Consider the following 15451-nt stretch of genomic DNA (forward strand, 5'->3'; position numbering starts at 1 on the left):
TCCTTGAGTGCTCTAGACCAGCTAAACATACATTGGATGGCGAAAAGAAGTTTAGCTCCTGAACATTTGAAAATATGTGAAAATATGGGAACATCTTCTCGTTTGGCTCGGCGCTTTTGCGACGAATGTTAGTTTGGGGTTCTAACAGAAGAATGTGGGTGGTGTAATTAGATTTAGATGTAATCTAGTAGACTGGTGCAGCCATTGGTGGCCCTAGCTCAATTTGAGCACGGCGAAAACAAGTTTAGTTGACGTTGGAAGCTTGATGTTTTAAATTTTTCACACCAATTTCTTTTGTTTTGCTTGGTAATAAAGCAACTAGAACACATTTTTTTTAATTTATGAGCAAAAATAACATGATTTTTTACAAGTTTGATATTCAAAATGAAGAAGCTGAGAAACGCATGGAGAAGAATTCACAAGACATTATGCTGTTTCTCAGCTTGAAATACGGTAGAACCCTCTAAATATCCCAAGTTTACCAATTAATAACGTAAATTAGTTATTAATTTGAGTATAAGTGGTAAAAATGATAGGAGTATTGCACGTATTTTCGACAAAAGCGAGCAAGCAATTGGCAGCAATAATCAAGCTGTATGAAAATGTACGACGTATTCATCATATTGAAGTTTGTGGCCGCAAGAAATCAACACCAAAACGAGTTGAATCATTGTTAGGAAACAAATTACAACGGCATTATGTTCCAGGGATGCATTATTTACATGAAACCTACAAGTTGGTGACCTTTCCTGGTCATGGTGACTCGAAAGCTGATCAATACTCGACGAAAGAAAAATTATTCAAGAAGGAACAAGTCTGATAGGTGAAGATTTCCCCGCACTACAAGAAAGTGCGGCAATCCACAAGCCAGAAGTGGTCATGCAGTATCTCGTGGATGATTATATCAAAGTTTTAGAGTATTAACATCTTTTTCCAGACCAGCCAACTACTGAAAACATGTGGTTGTTCATGAACTTTGGAGTGTACGTAAAAATCCCACTCAGTTAATTAGAATTAACAAAATGAATCAAATCAATCTATACCAAAATAATACATAACGACTGTAGAAAAGGCCACATCGCAAAACCAGTATGTTGGGCTACACTGTCTGGGCGGAATGATACGCATTGCGGATATTAAACTTGTTTTCGCCGAAGAGAAATTTAGCTTGTTCTAAATATGTTTGGCTAACATTTTTCTCTTGCATTAATCATCCCTAAATACATCAAAACTATCATTTGCACATCTTATTTAATATTTTTGATTGATTTTTGATTGACTAAAGCAAATTTTTCATCATCGTTTTGCCTAAAATATTTTGAGTTCGGAAACTAAACGTCTTTCCGCCATCCGCTGTAAGGTCATTTGTTAAAACATATCGGTTTATGAAAAACATAAATAGGTAAATTGCAATATCTCATACTGCGTAATATACAGGGTGTTTCTTTAACGATGCATGATTTCATTTGGTTATTAAAAAAACGGCTGAATATATTTTAATGGTTGAATATTTATTTGAAAGGTTTATTCCTTCCATTTATTTGGAAAATACAATTTTGGTAAAATGTTTACTACGATTGGCTTGGCAATAGCTTATTCGGTCGACCTATTTTTGAGTACATTTTCGATTGTATCTGGTCCTATTAGGTTGTATCGGTTGTGTGTATTAGGTTGTTAGGTTGTATCTGGTCTTAAGGTTGTCAATAGCTGCTGGTATGTTCGCATAACATAAATATCGATTGTGGCTGTCACTGTATGGCACGTAGCGCCGTCCTGTTCAAACCAAACGCCGTCCAAGTTCTCAGCTTCAATTTCGCCGAAAAACCAAACAGCCAAAATGCGCACAAAACAATCATTCGTTGTGGGTGCATTGGCTTCTCTTGCACGATGTGTGGGTTTTCCGAACCACAATAGTGCTTATTAACATAGCCACAGAGGTGGAAATGTGCTTTTGACGAATGATTTGGCGACAATAAATATAAATATTTCCAAATAAATAAATTTTTCATGTTTTTCCCAAATTTCTGCAACCAAAATTGTATTTTATACATAAATGTAATGAATGAACCTTCCAAACAAATGTTCAACCATTAAAATATATTCAGCCGTTTTTCATAACCAAATGAAATCATGTATTGTTAAAGAAACACCCTGTATAAAGATAATAAAATACAAATATGAAACAATAGATCGAAACATGTATAGAACAACAAATACAACATGTATCACAACATGAAAAACAAATCAAACATGTATAGAAAAACAAATACAACATGTGATAAACATCATGTATTCAATCTAATTATCAAAATAATTCACCGTCAGTAATTAATGACAAAACAGCATTAAAACGCCCAGCTTATTGTAGTCGCGTTTCAGAAGACTGATCAATGATGGACCAAACAGTTGTAAGGTAGTTTTTTTATTCACGAAAAGGCTCTTATATATTTTATGTATGCTTTATTCATTGTACCCAACACTGCCCAGCTCTCGAATGATCGACACTGTACCAGTTATTGTCGCACTTTCAGTTTAGACTACTAGGGCCGATCGGTAGGGCCATTTGCGTTGCACTTTCTACTACCACTACGAAGCGTGGCGCTTTTACAAACGCTTGCATTCTAAGTGTTTGCCGATTGCAAGGGGCGTTGCGTTGAGCGTACCGAAAGATCTGGTTTGTTTGATTGGTTGACCAATTGACCGGTGTACTGCCACCACCGTCCACTTAGATTGCGGCCAATGACGGCGAAATACTGCTTCGCTTAATTAGTGCGCCAGGTACGGGTTTGCGATCAAGTTGTTTCGGTTGCGATTATGCACTCATGTTGCAAGCAGCCGCGCAGCCTTGGTGTTGGTAGGTAGTTTGCCAGTGTATGGATCCTGCATACGATCATACGGCCAAAGAAGCAGGCCAGGGTATGCCTCTCTCCAGGTGAGGGTGGTCGCGTGGCCAAACTCGAAATAAAATGCTAAGTGAAGTAATGCAAAACCATCAACCATTACTACACCTGACGGACGGACGGTGTGGTTGTTGCTCTCATTACGGCGTACAATGACAACGGATTCATGTTTTGTAGCCTAACTGCCAGAAAACTGTAACCTGCTTCGTACTGTTGACCGATGCTCGCCCCATTTCCGAAAAGTAAGAAGCAATCAACGCTCAACATAATTACTGTGTTTGATAGCATGTGAGCACGTTACGATGCCGCTTGAAGCGATAAAGTAAAGTACAAGGAGCATGGGGTGATGAAACTTTTGGGAGTTATTTAGTTTTTCATTTTTACCTTTGGGTCGTATGTTGTTTGCACTGTACATGGTGTATAGTAGTATAGTAGTATATTTTGCATGTTTGATATGGTAGTTTACAATAGTGGTTTGCCAAATGGCTCTTAATGGGTACAGATTTTCTTTTCCTCATTGTCATATAAATTTACAACCTAATCTGGTGGTAACGTATTTATCGTTATTCGACCTTTGTCGGTGGCTGGAGACGTAGATGCAGGAAAAATTTGCAAGAAAAAACCTGCGCTGGTTGGTCTTAAAATAACTTAAACATAACTTAATTATTCCTTATCTAAACTTAAGACTATTGGGCCTAGACTATTTAGACTTATATCCTAGCTAATTTACATTTGGTTGAGCAGGTTGGGTAGTTGTGTGTTCTATTTACTGGCCTCTTCTATTGTCTGATGGAAATTTTGTGACAACTTTGCAACGTGTTGGTGGAAAGTGGGGATGTTGCTCATTTTGTGAATTTCTGTTGTTCTGTGCCATGGAGGTAGGTTGAGGATGGTTTTAAGAAATTTGTTCTGGATTGTTTGAAGTTTTTGTAAGTGTGTTTGAGCGCAGCTGGACCAGATGGGGGCTGCGTATGACATGATTGGTCTGATTAGCGATTTGTAGATAAGGATTTGGTTTCTTATTGACAATTTGGATTTTCTGTTGATGAAGCAATAAGTGCTTCTGAATATTTTTTCACATTTGAGCCCTATATTTTCGATATGCGTTTGGAAGGTTAGACGCTTATCAAGGAGTACTCCTAAATATTTTACTGATTGTTTCCATTGAATTTCGGTGTTGTTAATTATTGGGCAACGGCTTGGGATTCGGCGTTGGCTTGTGCATCTTGTAAAGTAGATGGCCTCAGATTTTGTGTTGTTAATTTTAAGTTTCCATGTATTGCAATAGTTGGAGTATTTTTGGAGTGCTCCATTTAGTTTGTTCGTGATACTGTTTGGGGATTTCCCTTCGGCGCTGATGGCATAGTCGTCCGCGTATAGATACTGTGTGCAGTTTTGAGCTCTGCGGATGTCCGAGATGTATATATTAAACAGGATTGGAGATAGGACACTCCCTTGAGGAACTCCTGCAGTTGGTGTGAATACTGTCGATTTTGCATTTCCGATGTGTACGGTGTTTTTTCTATTGGAGAGGAACGATTGTATAGTATTTATGATTTGTTTGGGAAACTTTGTTTGGATTAATTTGTATACTAGACCACTATGCCAGATGGAGTCGAATGCCTTTTCCGTATCCAGCAATACTAGTCCTGTTGATGTCTTATTTTTTCTATTTCCAATTATGTTTCTGGTTAGTCTGTAGATTTGATGAGTGGTCGATAGAGACGGTTGGAAACCGTATTGTGTGTCGGGTATTATGTTATTTTCCTCCACGTGTTGTCTTAGCCTTGTTGCGATAACTTTTTCGAATAGTTTACCAAGGCAACTTAACAAGCTGATTGGCCTGTAACTTTCGGGATTTCTGGTATCTTTGCCGGGTTTGGGAATGGCGATTATTTTTGATTTTTTCCAGACTTCTGGGAAATATCCTATTTTCAGGCATCCATTGAATATGTGCTGCAACAGTACGATTGCTTTTCGTGGCAGGTTCTTAAGCGATCTGTTGTTTATTTCATCCAAACCTACTGACTTTTTGTTTTTGAGGTTTTGAATTATCTTTTGGATTTCGCGCGGCTTAATCAGGTCGGTTTGAAGATTTATGTTTGAACTGGTGTTATTGTAGTCGTTGACGGTGGATTCTACCCTTTTGTCCATTGGGCTTTTTTGGTGTTGCGTTATTGTATGGGATTTTTCGAAGCAATTTTTAATGGCTTCGCTTTTTTCTTGGGGGTTTAGCAGGAGTGCGCCATTCACTTTCAAAGGGGGTGTGGATTTGTGGCTTTCTTGGATGATTTTAAGGAATTTCCAGATTTTGTTGCTGTTTGCTGGTTCACGATTAATTGACTGTAGTAATTTGGACCACGAGTTATTTCGTAAGTCGTTTAGTTTGCCACGGATGAGTTGGTTGAGTGTGTTGTATGTGCTTCTTGTTTGGTTGTTTCTTCTATCTCTTTGCCATTTTTTTCTGTACATGTTCTTTAATTTAATCAGGTTGAGTATGTCGTCAGGAATTTTTAGCTTAAAATTTCCGGGGGTGATGAGTGGCACTGATGTATTGTGAGCTTCTATTATAATTTTGCTTATCGTCTGTATTTTCTTGTCGATTTGTTCTTCACTGTGTATTTGGTCAATTTCGGCATTTAGATTGATTTTATTGTTCACAATGCTTCGAAATTTTAGCCAGTTTGCTGCAGAGTAGTCACGTATCTGTTTGGGCGGAAGTACTATGTTGTTTGTTTTTAGGATTTGAAAAGTTACCGGTAGGTGGTCCGATGACAGTTCAGCTTCTGTTGTTGGTGTAGAGATTTTGTGTTGATGATTGGTGAGTATTATGTCTATTGTAGAGGGGTTTTGGTTTGGATTAACTGGATAGAAGGTTGGGGATGTTGGGTGGCAGATCGTGAAGCTTCCTCTTTGCATTGTATCAAAGAGGGCTTTGCCAGCCCAATTTGTAGAACAACAATTCCACATTCTATGGCGTGCGTTGAGATCGCCGCATATGAAGTAGTTAGTTTTCCGGTTTGTTAATGTTTTTATATCCTTTATGAAGTCCGTTCTGTTTTTGTTTCCTCCTGGATGGTAGACTGCTATGAAATCGATTGGGCCTGTCGTGGTGTGTATTGTAATGCCAATTGCCTCTAGTGTGGACAATTTGTAGCTTTTCATTGGTAAATGTTTTACCCCTTTTTTAATAACTATTGCTACTCCGCCTTTTTGGTTTTCGGTTCTGTCATTTCTGTAGATTATGTACTCTGGTAGGGCGAATTTGATGTTTGGCTTTAGGAACGTTTCTGCTATTGCCAGTATGTGGATGTTGTGGGTTTTTAAGAAGCTTGATATTTCTAAATTACGGTTAGTCACGCTGTTAGCGTTCCAGTACGAACAGTTGATTGCACAATTAGTGGCCATCATGGCGAACAGTACTTACTGATGATTTGAAAGACGACCATTATTTGGTCCTCTTTGGATTTGCATGTTTTCATGCGAGTGAAAGTCTCTGCTATAATAACAGAGAGTTCGTTGCTGTTAAATAAGTCTTGGTGACTTGCTGGATTTTTGGTGGCTTGTGCGAAGCTGTGGTGATTAGTATGAGCTGTGCGCTCCGACCAAATATTCGTGTAGCCGGTGTGTGTGCCGGGCAGTGGAGGGAAAGTAGCGTCGTTGAGCACCGGCGTTATTTGCTGCGGTGTTTTTGGTCTAATTGGTATTGGTGTTATCATTTTCGGCCTCGCCGGGCATTGCCAGAATGTAGCCGTATGGTTTGCTCCACAGTTTGCGCACTTAAGTTTGTGCGTCGGGATTTTTTCTTCGCTTGTTGTCCCTTGTGTTAGGGGACAGTTTTTGCTTCCATGTGTTCCCGCACATTTCACACATTTTTCTGCTTTGAAGCAGTTTGCTGCTCCGTGACCGAAGCTTTGGCATTTTTTGCACTGCATTGGAGCGCTTTTTTTGTTGTAGAAGTCCCATCGGACTCTGCAGTGATTCACTGCCGTGATTTGTCTTAATGTGGGAAGGTTAATTTCCCCTTTTGTAAAGTGCAGCAGGAATACTGCGTGGTCGGAATACTTCTTTTTAATATTTAATTTCTTCACCTCCAGCGGGGTGATTCCTTCTTCGTTCAACAGGGCTTTTGCCTCCTCGCATGTGCAATCCAAAAGGCCAGTTAGGACTATTTTCGTTGTTTTTTCTTCTTCCAACTGATAAGTATGGAAGGTAACTCCTTTCGTGGCCTCTAGGGCTCTGACGACCTTTTTGTGGTCCTCGACCGACTCGGTTCGTACTGTTGTACCCTTGTACGTTGCCGTGGTCGAGAACCGAACTACGCCGGCTGAAATTATTATACGGTGGACGAATCCTACCGACGAGCTGTACACCACTATCGGTGGTGTTTTCGAGCTTTTAACCGTGCTCGGTTGACTTTCTGGTGCGCGCACGGGTACCTCCTCGCCAGCGTCCGACAGCAACTCAAACTCGTTGCTGGTTTTGATCTCTTCGCCGTTCATTGAACCCTCGGCTGTCGAGAACCTCTTCCTGCGTTTTGGAGCCATATTCGGATGGCCCCTACTTTGACTGACCTCTCTTGACACTTTGTGTTTTATTTATTCTTTCCACAAGCACGTTCACGACTGCGACCGATCCGATCGGTGGTCGGATTAGAACTGACTGTACATGGTGTACATTCACGTTAATGGTCCGCTTGATCCACGAATCCAGCCAACATGCACCAGCAGCGGAAACACGAGGTGGGCTAGTAAAAATATACTTTTTTGTGATTGCTCACCGAAAATTCACCAGTTCGTGTCGTTTCGCATGTGTGGGACAAATGTTGGTAGCAGCGGTAAGATAAACAAGGCCATAGAGCGGGCAACCAAGGCATATTTCGCCGACGAAATGAGTCGAACAGCCGAATGGGTTTCGATTCAACCGCATCACTCCGCTGCATTTTCATAAACAATTCCAAATGTTTGGTTCATCTGGTATTTTCCCAGACGTAAGATTACGTACATTTATTGAAGCCTAACATTATCGGATAATCTGATTTTCGTGGTTTTCAAACCATAGAAAACATAAACACGGCTTAGCAACGACGTACATCGAAAGTGCCAAAAATCAATCTACAATTGTTGCACGAGTAAACAAACGGGCAAAGGAGCGATTTTATCCATTGGAATGCTTACTTTTATAACAGTTACACTCGTGAGCAAGGAACATTACTAACAGCTACTTCTTTTTCAGAAAAGAATAAATAAATAAATACTATTAAACTAAGTAATGAATCAACTTTATTTTACTTAGATTTGCTGCACGAATGAAAGCAAAACAGAAATGCACCAATGTTCTTATTTTTAAACCATAAAACATTATTCCAGTGCATTTCGCAGTCACATTTGCTGGTTAGCAAATTGGGTCTCTAATTTATCATTCTGCTTCGTTTGGCTTGTATTAGCATGCATTTACATGCACAACCAACCAATCGCAACACTTTCGCTTCCTTTTACTCGAATTGGGCTACCGCCGATTTTCCATTTCTTTCGGGTCAATTTACCGTGGATGTTAATTATTATTGCCACAAATTCTCCAGTCCTTCCATTTCCACGGACACCTACTACCCCCCGAACCCCGGGCTCGGTTTGTGGCTGTGGGACGAATGCGCAACCTTTATTCACGGTCGATCAATCGGTGTTTTTCCAGCGTGCTCCGTATCGTCTTTTTCTTCCCTTTCTACTCGTCGGCCTGTCTGTCTGTCTATTTGAATCGGCTTTACTCAATGTTTTACTTTCTCACATTTCCCTTCATTCTCCTTTGTTCTTTTCTTACCTAATGAAAATGTAGTAATCCCCAAACAATGCAGAAGGTGCATGATGGCGTTTTCGTGTTACAACGGTTGCCTGGGTAATTTTGTGTTTACTGTTTTGATTTGTTTTTGAACTACTACTTACTACTGCGACTACTACTACTACTACTAACACTACGAACACACTGCTACACATACTGTCAACTGGCTCCGAGATCTGGTCGATCTTCGACGATCGAACTTGATCAATAATACGGGTACACGATGTTGGTAGTGGTGGTACGGCGGCGGCGGTTGCGTGCTCATACGCACCGATCAACGGTCATCAGCGGCCGTGTGCAGATATTATCTGTATTCGGGCAGCGTTCGCGCAGCTCGGCACGCGGATGGCGCTTCTTAACCCCACAGACCGCCATTTCCCTACCTGGTAGGTAGCCTGGTGGGCCGTCACCGAAACCGTGCGCTTTCAGTTTCGATCACACCGCGGACGATTGCGGACGTCGACGTTTCTGCTTGCCTCGCACGCCGCCGCCGACACGACACTTTCCAATTTTTGGCTTCTCGGATCCTGTTGGTTTTATTTTTGTGTGGGTGTCCCCAGCATCCTTTTCAGGCTTACGGAGAGATACCCACAGAGAGAGCAATGCAAACCATTCCATCCGGTGCACCGTTGGAGCAGTCAGTGAATCGTCTCGAAAGCGTTCAGCCTGACACTGGATCGTAAGATAGCGCACGTGCGATTGTGAAAACAATTGTCACACACAACACTCAAGTGACAGTGAACCATTACGGCTGCTGGTGCACCGCGTAAGTCAGGCGCCTGGCCGCGGCCTGGTAGAAAGTGAAGTCACTCAAGGTTGCACGAATCGTTAACGTCCGCATGAAAGAGTCCTGTTGAATCGGTGGTGTAGGCAGCGATTGTGCAACAAGCCGGAGCCGAGGGAAGCCTTTGGTGGCCGAAAAGTGTACCACAGGTGGTGTTAAGCATCCAAGGAGGCGCGCCCCCTGCAGCAGCCCCGTTTCCCAGCGAAACCGATTCCGATTGAAAGTCGTGTGGTTAGATCCGCACCGGGTCCGCACCTGGTCCACACTAGGAACCGCCAAAGTTCGGATCTACCGGACCGGAAGTGTGACCGGGTTTAGGGAAAGTGTCCGACACTCTACGCTGCGCGCATGAAAATTATCATTTGATCGATCGTCCACAGCAGCATTGGTGAACCTCTCCCGCAGCGAGCGTGCGTGCCTGCGTGTGCACGGAGGTGTGTGTGTGTGTGTGTACTTCGTGTGTGTGTGCTCCGTGAAGGAAACCGAATTTCATCGACCAAAAGTCGCCAAACCTCTTCCAAATCGCAAGCCAAGCCAAGACCCGTGCATTTCGTACGGTTTTCGGCCCCATTCACGTGCTCGCCGCCCATTGCCTACACCACGTTGCGTTGCGCTGGGGGGCCTACTTCCCGCGATTTGCAAATCAGCCGTTGGCCGGTTTGCTAGGTGCGCGCTGGCGTAATCCGTTCGTGAGCGTGAGGTGAAAACTCTCACTTTTGCTGGTGGTCTGTTTGTTTGGCCTGCGATACGCTACCGAGGTCGGGTGTCTGGAGCGCCTCCGATTCGGCAATTTTGAGGAGTCTCACAACGATCGATCGGGAGAATTTCCTTCGAGAGAGAGAGAGAGAGAATGTAAGTACTAGAAAACATATTTTTACGACGATTACTAGGCTCCCCCACACAGACTCCCGGGATCAACCTAAGTCGACGGCGCTGCACCCGGTACCGAGTGAGACAGCAGAAACGCAAGCGCAACGCAATATCCAGAAGAGAGCAGGATAGAGAGAAAAAGAGCGAGAGAGAGAGAGAGAGCGGTCAAATCGTTATTCACCATCACATTACGAGGTGATGTTATTTAATCTTGGATCGTCGCATCTCCAGCAACTGATGTGAGCTTTCCCGTTGAATGCAACGCGTGCCGGCCTGGGAGTTTATGCTGTGCATTGATGCTGGCGATGCTGGTGAGCATGATATGCGGTGCTCTTGCGTTTGCGCAGGCGCCCCCTGTTCTGCTGGTGCTGGCGAGGCTTAAGCTTTTTGGAAATGTTGTTTCCCCCGCGTGCTCTTTGTTGCACGCTCAGTGTGGCACGACGACCACAGCTGTGAAGCCACATGATTGCGAGTAAGTGAATAAGGTTGTGTAATTGCATCGCACCGGTTTTTTTTTATTTCTCGTGTGTTACCTCTCCGTCCGTGCCCGTGCGTTTTGTGTGCCTTCGCCAGACCGGCATCTTTAGCATCGAAGGCAAACGAACGTGGCGACCGGGCATAGTGCTTGGCACAGTTTGCAGTGAAATGGTGCCGCGCGAAATGGGAAACTAAACATAAAAGAAAACATCATCACACGCAGAGTGCTGCGTGGTGCGTCACGGACTGCGCGGAGATGTAATTCCATCGATGTCGCGAAGGCGGCTGTATGATGTGAACTTTATTGGCTGTGGGTGCGTACTTATTCTCTTTTGGCAGCACGGGATTAACATTTTAAACAATCCACAGAGAACAACGCCACCTACTCACGTTGTGTGATAATATTCGGGGCTTCAGTGTTGTCATAAGCAGTGTCCTTAGATTGCTGCAAAATTGCACGGCATAAAGATTTGATGATGTGGAAGATGTGGAATATTTGCGGGCACTTTGAATCCAAAACAGGGCAAGAACCGTTTCCGATTGATTCCGCATGACGAAGGACAAGTGTATTCAAATAATTTACATAAACGAATTGCTTGCCAACGTGCCCTGCACCCATTGCGAGTCAATTAGTCAGACATCATTTCCTAAGCCTCAATGGTCTATTGTTTTGTCCACTAATGCGTTTCAACTACAGAGTTACATTTTTCCCGAAACGATGCATGCAATAATCAGATTTGGAATTAATTGCTCATTTCGCCGAAAAGGGCCGTTAGCTGAAACGCGCCGTACGCCGCGGCAAGGATTAATTCTAACGTGAAGGATACGCGAGGGTCGGTATCATGTTTAATAACTTGCATTGTAACAACCTGATAGATATCGTACAGCGATCAGTCTGTAGGTTGTAGTCTGTAGTCTGTGAATCGCTAAACAAAAAAAGAAAACCTTGTTTAAACCTTGTTGCATTCAGTGATTTCAACCTTACATTACATTACAGAAGCAAGTACATGAAGCGTTGTTTTTGTAGTCTCAGTAAAGTCTGTAATCGATTCAGTATGTATTTGGGTAAGCTATTAAGTGATCCCGTTTTAACATGGCAAAGGGAAAAACACATAAGTTATCGTTTGTAACTTTTTAAAACATCCGCTGAAGGACAATCCGATCGCAGCAGAAGGTTGTTTGAAAGTATCTTCTACAACAAAGTAGAGCGGGTTATTCGGAACCATCTACTCTCATACGACGCTTGCGTTCTGATTGACAATAAAGAGCTAACACGGATTTAGTAAATTTACGGGAAGTTTTCGCGACTGTTTGTTTGAACAGCATACGGCACACTGTTGTGTTCATCTTTTGCGATCTTCAAGGATCTGCGACGAATTGACAAAACAGAAAAGGAACGCCCATTAAACATAAGGCCATGGTGTGGGAGGATGTATTTTGCGGAGGATCAGATGAATGAGAACAAGCAAGCAAAAATGGTGTTTTGTGTTGCGTATCCAAGGTCAGACTGGGCAAATCAAAGCCCCGAAACACCCGAACGAGGAAAAGCACACTGACTGTCAGTCGATTCGGGTCAAGGATAAATTCACCAGCCACCACGTGATCTGCGTCGCGTTCAGTCCCTCGAGGCTAGCTTCTCTGAGCCTGAGGCCGATGGCTGCGGGGGGATGGGCGGCTGCTGCGCTTTCCTTCGCTTCGAACCCAAGACTCATCGTGGCAGATAATTCGCAAGTGACAAATGCTTCATCAGCCCGTCGGGCTTTTAAGTTGCGTAACTTTCACAATTGTAAAACGCGCGTAATTTACTGCCCGGCGAAATTATGAGGTGATTTTTTACACATCTTCAACGCTTTTTATGATTCATTCGCCACTGCCTTTGGTTGTTAGTATTCTGCTGGAGACGGTGGAGATGAAATGATACCTGAAGTTTTGTGTGACGCACAGATGACACAAACGACTAGTACTGCTCATTTACATTTAAACCTACAATAACATAACAGAGCAGAGTATAACATAAAATAGAAAGAACAGAGCATATTGTCAAGCTCATTTTGAAGATATTATGAAACCTTTGCTGAGACCTTTAATAAGGGGGAAAAAATACATATGGAAATGTGAACTGTAGTAGTAGATGTGTCAACCAGCCTGATCCCTCATGGGAGTACACTGTTTGTAGTGAAAGGGTATTCTGATGTCCACCTTTGCAGTAAATGCTGAATGTTCTCGCTTTTATGCTACCTGACCAGTCGCCCTTGCTTTCCAAGAAAGCTGCTACATGATATCCTTCATCGCACTCGATAAACATACTTGACCGAGAAATTTGCTTTGCTTACTAAAAACAAGTTATAAGTTTCATAAAACTTATGTTTTGTTTATTGTTCATGTTTCGTGCACCTTTTCGTTAATATGATACAGGGTAAAACCTAAGTAGAAACATGTAAACAGCAGATGAAATATAAATTTCAACCCTATTTCGGTTTTTGCGTATTTGACTTTTAAAATAATTTGGACCTATTTCGGTCTTAATGATATATGATACACGAAAACTGATTTCGAATTTCACTTCATTTTACATCGACTGCCATACTATCGACTGCTATACTATTTGAAACAATGATTAAACATATGTAAAAAATGTTGTGAATTTATGCTTATTTCGAAGATATACAAAATGCATAACGTTTATTTTTAGTTTTCTGCTTTAGTTTTGCCCTTTATTTATTGGAATGGACAATATTGTTGTTTATTTTATAATGCTTAAGGTTATATTTGGAATCTTAGCTTACCAATAACCTTCAGTTACTACATTCATACCACTCAAATGTACTTAAATATAGACATTCTTTATTAAGAATGTGCTAATATGATATGACTTGAGCCATGTGGATAGCGAAAGTTTTGCGTAAAGTGCGTTTTCGGAAAGATCTGTTTTCGCGACGTTCTTTACTTCTCTATGCTTTGCCTTTTTGGACATCTTTCGAATTGAATAGTACATTCAATAGTTATTTTGAAAAAAAAAATCATGAAATTAAACTTAAAAATTATATTCGAATAATACTATATTAGAATAGAGATTTGACAGAAAAGATATATAATTTCAGACATAAGTCGTTTGGGGCTGGCACTTGAATTGTGTTAACTGGCGGCCTAGTTTTTATTTCCAAATTGTCGTGCTCATAAATATACGAAGTTTGAATACTAAATTTTTCCGGTTCCGATTTGGTTATGATGGCGCTTCCAAAGATTTTTTCAACGCACAACTTTTTTCCTGTTTTGAGATAAAGCTTCATTTTTGCATTTAATTGTTGTGATTCACATGCAAATATTTTTTTCCGTTTTTTCTGAATTTACAATTAATTTTGTTTTTTTGAGATGGTAATGCCTCGAGTATATTTAAAATATCTTAAAATTTCACTAATAAATGATAATGTTTGCCAGTTGGATGCTTAAAGTTATACATTTTGTGTATTATTTAGCATTACAAAATCGTTTAAAGAGAACAAATTCTTCACTAACATTGCTATCAGTTTTCTTGCTCAACTCAACTATGCGTTAATTTTCTTCATAATTACAAATGAATATTACAGGGAATTTTTGCAGCGCAGCGCAATAAAGAACCGTTCAAAAATTTAATTAAATTTAGAGTAAATGCCTTGGTTTATTTAACTAGGCAAGGCAATAATTTTAAATAATATGCAACAATTTTAAATAATATGCAATATTTTTAAATAAAATATTAAATGGTTTCAAAAGAGGAAAGTCATTGCATGGTCTGTCATGCGGAACGCCTCAATAACGTGTTTTAAATCAGCTGTTCCACCAGCCTGCAGCGAAGATTCCTGCCAGCAACAATACTACGAAACATCGCGGTTACGCCTTTCGCCGTGTTCGAAGAGAAATTTGACGACATCGGAACCAACTCCGGAAAGAAAACGAAAACAAAATCTGACCTAACAACAACCCCTCAAACCGGTTTAATCGTTCAATAGGAACTCAGTTATGTTGCATGCAGCCATTCGCGACTAAATGGCTTCGCGAAGCGCTTCGAGTGAAAGAGTCCATTCATTTCTCTGCAGTTGCTGGTAGGACAAGGTTAAACAGTGAACCCAAGATCTGCAACGACAGTTGTAGTCCAGGCTGTTGTGCAGTGACTGTTGAACCGTTCGACCACCAATCCACTTTATTGTTGGATGGTTGAGCAGCATTGCTTGGGCACCACTTATCTGTAAATTGATACGTCTGTTGGGCAAACATCCAAACGCATCCACACATCAAAGATATCCAAACATGGTGACCGTTTCTTGACTCAATTTTCCGTTACAGATTTACAAATCTTGATCACTCAAATTCTAGTTGTTGTGCATCGCACAGAAGTTCAAGGTCTTTGCAGGGTGCAAAACTAATCGCATACTATTGCGATAATATCAAAGCAAAGTTACAGAAACTGGTATTTGCTAGCATCATTAAACAAGCACTGGGTGCATTTGCGACAAGTAATCCTTTCATAACTGAAGACTCCAAAATTAAAGCCCAAAACCGGTTGAGGTCAGTGATACAGTGTTTACATCACTCTTCGATATGACAG

Source organism: Anopheles cruzii, chromosome 3 (assembly GCF_943734635.1).
Source record: "Anopheles cruzii chromosome 3, idAnoCruzAS_RS32_06, whole genome shotgun sequence".
NCBI classification, from domain to species: Eukaryota; Metazoa; Arthropoda; class Insecta; order Diptera; family Culicidae; genus Anopheles; species Anopheles cruzii.